Source organism: Anoplopoma fimbria, unplaced genomic scaffold (genome assembly GCF_027596085.1).
Source record: "Anoplopoma fimbria isolate UVic2021 breed Golden Eagle Sablefish unplaced genomic scaffold, Afim_UVic_2022 Un_contig_3702_pilon_pilon, whole genome shotgun sequence".
Classification (NCBI taxonomy): Eukaryota; Metazoa; Chordata; class Actinopteri; order Perciformes; family Anoplopomatidae; genus Anoplopoma; species Anoplopoma fimbria.
This window is the reverse complement of record NW_026547868.1, coordinates 1-5822: the sequence shown is the minus strand read 5'-3', so window position 1 is coordinate 5822 and position 5822 is coordinate 1. Positions and strand designations below refer to the sequence as shown.

Genomic DNA, 5822 nt, shown 5'->3' with positions numbered 1-5822 from the left:
AGTTTGTTGGATAAGCTTCCTGGAAAAGTCCAGTCTCGACATGCCCACAATTTTCCCGTCTATTTCTTTAAAGGAGAGTCGGACGCTATGGTGCCTCCGCATGCCGGCATGGTTGGCCGACATGGTGGAGGCACCACGCAGTTAAAGATAAAAGGAAATAAAACACTTAAAACTCCTGAAAAGAAACCAACAAGGCTAAAAAATAGAAGGTACCAATATGATATGTGCTACAAGTGTAAAAGTATAAATAACTTAATAAATAAAGTTCAATTACCCTTTCCTGTTTGGCCTGGTCAAGATGGTCTTCCGGAAGAGTGCAGGTAAGATGCCCTCTGTGCCAATGTTATCTTGCGTAGATATTTGCAACCAAAGTGGTTGAAAAGTTTTGCGCAAGAATAAATACAATATCCTCCCTAACGGCGACAAACTTATGCCACGGACAGGCAAAAGTTTTACCACCAGCAGGAAGTGATCACAGTCTTAGCCAAAAGGCCGAGAAGCGATGATCCCCAACTGTTTGCTGCCCGTGTCAACCTCGTGGCACACGTGTCGCTTGTCATGGTGCAGTACTTTCAATTGGGCATTGCGGGGATGCTGCTTAGCACAACCGCACAGGCCCTACAAGGTCAAGCACACTTGTCTTGTTAAAATCAGCTTCTATTCTTTTGACAAGTACACAAGGCTCAGCCGAATGGCAAAGCCTGCCAAAAATAGGTTCAACTCATTGGTGTTCCTCTCCACGGAAGTCTTTAGTAAAAGGCGAAAGACTTGTGCGTTATGAAGAGAAACCAAAGTAAGTACCGCCCCCCGGTGAGAGCAGCCAGAGACACCAGTCGTCCCAGCCAAAACTCTCGCGGTGAGCCTCAGTCGACGTGGCGCGTTCCAAATTCCAAGCCACACCCATTCCACTACTCCCGCCCACATTTCCTTCCGAGAGGGCAATATTCCCACATTCTTCAATTTATTTCCCTCCAATCAAATCGGCGAAACTGAATAGCTGTATTTATCTTCCTTCCCCCTCGCTGTTGATTCAGAGCTGGAAATAATTTCCCCCAGCAGACACGGCTGATGGATATAGTGATTTGAGAGTGGGAGAACAATGAGGTTCCAGGAAGAGCACAATTAAGGAGTAAACAGGGCTTTTCTTTACTCACATACACAGCCTCGTGTCTTGCATTAAAGAGTTTGATGTTTTGTTGTTCACAAGTCATTCGATTACCTTCAAACCTTTGTTCAAATCAAATAACACAACAACACTAAATTTACATTATTCCCTTTATACATCAAAAACAAAAACAGGGCACCTTTACCATGCCTTGTGATATTACCATCCCCACCCAAAGCCTCCTTTCCACCTTTCCAAGGCAGCATGCTTCCCCCATTTCACAATGTCCCTTTCAATCCTCCCTTTTACATCTTGTTCAACCCGTTTTAACACTCCCTCTATGCCAGTGTTCCTGTTTTTGCTCACTAGGTCTTGCCTTGCCAACCACAAACCCCTCTTTACGAGGCTGATGAATAACCAAATGATGAAATTTCTTCTTCCTGTACCCACCCCTTTTTCCACCCTTGTCCATGTTAAAATGAAACCAACGTCTAGCTGGACTAGCCATGTCGCTGCTCTAGCCCACACCAATCCAGCGAAATGACAGTCCCACATGACATGTCTAAGTGTCTCCTCCCCCGAACAGTTTTCCCTTGGACACTCAGGGATCTTGCCAAACCATGCCGATGCATCAATGCTCGTACTGGCAAGCTCTTGTGGAGGCACAGCCAATTAAGATCTTTGAGACCATTGTCCAGTCCTCGTGGCTGGATCCCCCTCCAAATGCCTGTCGGGATCCCAATCACTGGACCTGCACACTCCCTCTGTCTCACCACCCCGTAGAGGACTCTGTGATTTAGCCTGACTGCTGTTTCTGAAGCCTCAGGATGGGCCCTCAGCCACCTGGCTGCATGATGGTAATGCCATGGCTGCTGCTCCACCCGGGGTGTCAGGTTGTTCCAAACCAACATGCTCCTGGCCTGATAGGAAAAGTAGAGTCGTAGGAAATGCCCTGAAGGATGCGCAACTGGAGCGGATAACTCCCTAAACAGAAATGAAACAAAGATGCAGTCCAGTTTCAGCGAGAGGTGTGGCACATCTCTCCCCCTGCTTCAATCCCAGCCAGCATCGGGCCCTCGCCACATACTCGTATCTTCCTCCCCACATGAAAATAAACACGAGGCGCATTAGAGGCCTCCTCATGCTGGCTGGCAGTGGGTATATGTATGCCAAGTACAGGAGAGATGGCAGAACGTCTACCTTCAGAACAAGTACCTTCCCAATGAAAGTCAGGCACCTGCTCTTCCAGAGCGCAAGCTTCTTCTGGACTGCCAAAAAGCGCCTGGTCCAGTTGGCCGTGGCACTATGGGCTGTCTCAAAGCTGACCCCTAGTACCTTCAGAGGTCCCGTGCAGAGCGACAGCCCCCCTGGTACATCCGTCCTTTCTTTCCACCGCCCAAAGAACTTCACCGAGGACTTGGCACAATTCAGTTTTGCGCCAGTCACCCGGCCGAAATTCTGGAAAATCTCCAAGGATCGGAGCAAGCATGCGTCGCTGCACAGTAGCAGTGTGGTATCATCTGCATACTGAGACAGTTTGACCCTTAGGCCCCCGCTGCCAGGTACCAGGAAACCTTTCACACCTGGGTCAGCCCGAATGGCTGCCGCCAGGGGCTCCGTATAAAGGATGTAGAGCAGTGGTGAAAGCGGACACCCCTGTCTTACCCCTGAGTGCAACCTGAAAACATCCCCTAGGTGACCGTTGACTGAAACCATGCTCCCCACCCCTGTGTACATTAAACGTAACCATCCTACAAAAACCTGACTAAAGCCTAACCTGCTCAAAACCCTAAACATAAAACCCCAGTGAACCCTGTCGAAAGCTTTTGCCTGGTCGAGACCAACCACCATAAGTGGCAGGTGCCTGTCTTCCGCCCAAGCGACAGCGTCCCGAATGAGTTGGAGGTTCCATCTCACCGAGCGCCCCGCCACCCCGCATGTCTGGTCCACATGGATGACATGAGGAAGTGCTGTGCCCAGACGATCCGCTAAGACCTTTGCCAGGAGTTTGTAATCAACACACAGCATGGTCAGTGGCCGCCAGTTCCCTAGGTCGGTGTGATCCCCTTTCTTAAACAGTAGGGAGATAACTCCGGTGGCCAGAGACCCTCCCCTCATACCTGTGCGGAGTATTGCGGACAACACCTCCAGCACTACCGGCCCAAGTATATCCCAAAACTTGAGATAAAACTCCACCGGCAGCCCATCGATGCCAGGCACCTTCCGCCTGTTCATTCTATGGAGGGCACCCTCAAGTTCTTTGAGAGTGAGCGGGGCCTCCATAGCCTGTGCTATGTCAATCGGCACCCGCTGGGTCAGGAGATCCAGAAAAACCTCCCCTCCCCCTACATCTATCTCTTTCTCCCTAAATCTCGTGCGGTAGTAGTCAGTGGCGACATGCACCATCTCAACCCCTTCCGACACTACCCTGCCTAGCTTGTTCCTAACACCGGTCACTACCTGCTTTGCCCTATCAGCTCGAATTGAGCTGAAGAAAGCAGTGGAACACGTCTCAAATTTCTCAAGGAATATTTCACGTGACCGTAACAGGTATGCCCGGGCTCTACCCTCAAAGACGTCCCTAAGCTGTGCTTTAAGGGAGTCACAAGCTTGCTGATTTACAGTGCCGCCACAGTTTCCTCTGGCATACTCAAGCTCGAGGAGGCGCTGCAGGCGAAGCACCTCCCTCTTCGCCAGCCTCGCTTTCCTTTTACAATACTGTAAACAAAATAACTTTATCCGCTCCTTGGCGACCTCCCACCACTCAATCACTCCAGGACACATTGGCCTTAGTCCTACCAGGCCTTTGAAAAACCAGCGAAGATGTTGGTTAAAAGAATCCACCTCCAGGACACTGATGTTAAGACGCCAGAACCCAGGCCCAAAAACTGGCACACATGAGCGCACTTCCAACAAAAGACCATCATGATCGGAGAAGTACGCGGGGAGCAGTCTGCCTGTCAAAGGGCTCAATGACTTTGATAAAAAAACATAATCCAAACGTTTCTCTATGCCCCTTGAGTTGCGCCATGTGGGCCCAGTTACCTGTGGCCTGACCTCCCTTGCCCCATCTACCAAACCATGTTTAGACATTAGGTTGGAGATAAAAGCGTCGCTGGTATCTCCCCCCTTGCCCAACTCAACATTTAAATCACCCCCTAAAATAATCTGCCTATTGGTGGCAAGGTGTGGAACCATAAGGCCGGCCATGTCTTGCCTTTCTGTTGCAGTTTGTGGTCCATAAACTACAATAACCCTGAACTTGGCTCTTCCCCATGTGATATCGGCCCCCATTATCCTCCCCTGAACAATAACAAAAGAAGACTCCAGCCTAATCTCTTTAACGCCAAATAAAATCCCAACCCCCGTCGAATGGACCCCGCCTACACTCCAAACTGAGTGCCCTTTTTCCACCCCCTCGAGAAATTCCCAACATCCCCCTCATCCCGTAGATGAACCTCCTGCAAAAAACAAATGGCAACATGGTGTGAGTCCACAAAATCAAAAACAACTCTTCTTTTAACTGGGTCCCTCATTCCTCTTACATTCAAAGAGAGAACCTTAAAAGAGCCCATTACAAATTATAAATGTCCATTTCTTAAACGGTTCTCTCTCTCCTAATCGTAGAAATCCTCCCTGTCCATCTGTTCAGCCCAGGAAAAGGGCTCTTGCTTTGGCATGGGTGATGGTCTGCTGGGCCCATCATTTGCATCAACACCCAAAGGGGATGACAGCATGAGCAGGCCGGGGGGGAAATCAAAACCCAGCCCCAACCCTGCAGTTAGCATGGCCTCTTCTTCTCCCACATGCTGTTCATCCACCTCCCCTCCAACCTTTTGACCTGTTTTCCCAGCTCTCTGCTTCTGGGTTCCTCCCTCCTCCGCGTCATCTGCAGCCCTCATTTGCTGACCTGCTTCCTCTCCCCTCCTCCCAGCCATTGTTTCCTCTTTGGTCCGCTCCTCCTTCTTCTCCCCCTTTGACTTTTTGCTGCGTACCCCCTCCTCGATCACGCCGTACTCCGTTGGGGGCCTCACCCCAAAAACCTGCGAGCCTCTCCGTGCCCCTTGCTTCGGACCAGGGGTGGGTTTCGGAAACCCGTCCCCGTGCTGTCAGTGAGTGCCTGGACCACTCTATCGCCACTTGCTGCAACTTCCCCCTGGAACATTGCTTCCACTCCACTTCCAAAGGTGCTATCACCAGTCACGACCTGCGCTGGCCTGTCTTGGGCATGTTTGGGTCCCTTTTTTGGCTCCTTTTCTCCGTAGAGGACATCGGACTGTTTGGCCACCTCAGCAAAGGTTTTCTTGCGGTCAGGACAGCTCCTGTACAGGTGGTCCTGTCCTCCGCATCCATGACAGGCCTTTGGTTCTGTGCACTCATTGGCCATGTGCCCTGTTTGTCCACAGAAGCGGCAGCATGATCCCTTACAGCCAGCCTCTGTGTGCCCAGACTGCCTGCATCTCCTGCAGAAAGGTGGCTGCCGTGGGTAAAACAAAAACCCACGATCTCCACCAAGGCTAAAAGAGGCAGGAGGGTGCTTTAGGCCTCCTGGCCCTTCCGGGTCGGGATTTAGCAGCACCTGAAACTGCCGCCGTCCAGTCCAAAACCCCATGGTGTCCTTGATGTGCCTTGCTGCCGTCACCACTTCGCCGTACTGCCCAAGGAAAGCTGCTAGAGCAATATCGGTCACAAATGGGTTGTACATGTGGATGGTTAC

At 50.8% G+C, this 5822-nt stretch overlaps 1 non-coding gene across 1 annotated transcript; it reads right to left on the bottom strand.

The window, feature by feature from the left end:
• Window positions 1-682: 682 nt before the first annotated feature.
• On the bottom strand, window positions 683-797 carry LOC129114383 (U5 spliceosomal RNA). The gene has a single exon (XR_008532448.1). It is a non-coding gene; the product is annotated as a U5 spliceosomal RNA (small nuclear RNA).
• Between the last annotated feature and the right edge of the window lie 5025 nt (window positions 798-5822).